The sequence below is a fragment of the Octodon degus genome, unplaced genomic scaffold, assembly GCF_000260255.1.
Source record: "Octodon degus isolate 3935 unplaced genomic scaffold, OctDeg1.0 scaffold00239, whole genome shotgun sequence".
In the NCBI taxonomy this organism is placed as follows: domain Eukaryota; kingdom Metazoa; phylum Chordata; class Mammalia; order Rodentia; family Octodontidae; genus Octodon; species Octodon degus.
In genome coordinates, this window is record NW_004524815.1 from 1,406,778 (window position 1) to 1,407,676 (window position 899).

Sequence of the window (899 nt, forward strand, 5' to 3'; positions counted from 1 at the left end):
CATCTCCGCGGTCTCCGAGACGTTTCTTAAGGGACCTTGAAATGTCAACACTTTGAATCAACCCAGCAAGCACATGGAGGCAGTCAAACTCTGGAAAGACCCTGACGAATGACCACGCCAGAGCTGCTGCAGCAGCAGCGAGGGCAAGGGGACGAGCGTGCCCGGAGATGAGCGTGCCCAGAGAAAGGCGGTGAGAGCGAGGGGACGAGCGTGCTCAGAGGTAGACAGCGAAGGGACGAGTGTGCGCAGAGGAAGATGGTGAAGGCAAGGAGATGAGCCTGCCCAGAGGAGGACAGCGAGGATGACGAGTGTGCGTGGAGGAGGACAGAGAAGGGACCAGCATGCGCCGAGGTGGACGGAGAAGGGACGAGTGTGCGCAGAGGAAGATGGTGAAGGCGAGGGGATGAGCCTGCCCAGAGGAGGACAGCGAGGATGACGTGTGCGAGGAGGAGGAGGAGGGAGAAGGGACCCGCGTGCGCGGAGGAGGACGGAGAAGGGACGAGCGTGCACGGAGGCATACGGAGAAGCGACGAGCGTGCGCGGAAGAGGACGGAGAAGGGATGCGCGTGCGCAGAGAAGGACGGAGAAGGGACGCGCGTGCGTGGAGGGCGGAGGAGGACAGAGAAGGGAAGAGCGTGCGCGGAGGCGGACGGAGAAGGGACGATTGTAAGCAGAGGAAAATGGTGAAGGCGAGGGGATGAGCCTGCCCACAGGAAGACAGCGAGGATCACAAGCGTGCGAGGAGGAGGACAGAGAAGGGACGAGCATGCGCGGAGGAGGACGGAGAAGGGACGCGCGTGCGCGGAGGAAGATGGTGAAGGCAAGGGAATGAGCCTGCCCAGAAGACAGCGAGTATGACGAGCGTGCGCGGAGGAGGACGGAGAAGGGACGAGTGTGCG

At 62.6% G+C, this 899-nt stretch overlaps 1 protein-coding gene across 1 annotated transcript in view; it reads left to right on the plus strand.

Moving 5' to 3' along the window:
* P2rx3 (purinergic receptor P2X 3) overlaps nt 1-899 on the plus strand; it is a 22,993-nt gene that overhangs the window by 6,414 nt on the left and 15,680 nt on the right. The gene's annotated exons all lie outside the window — the stretch shown is intronic.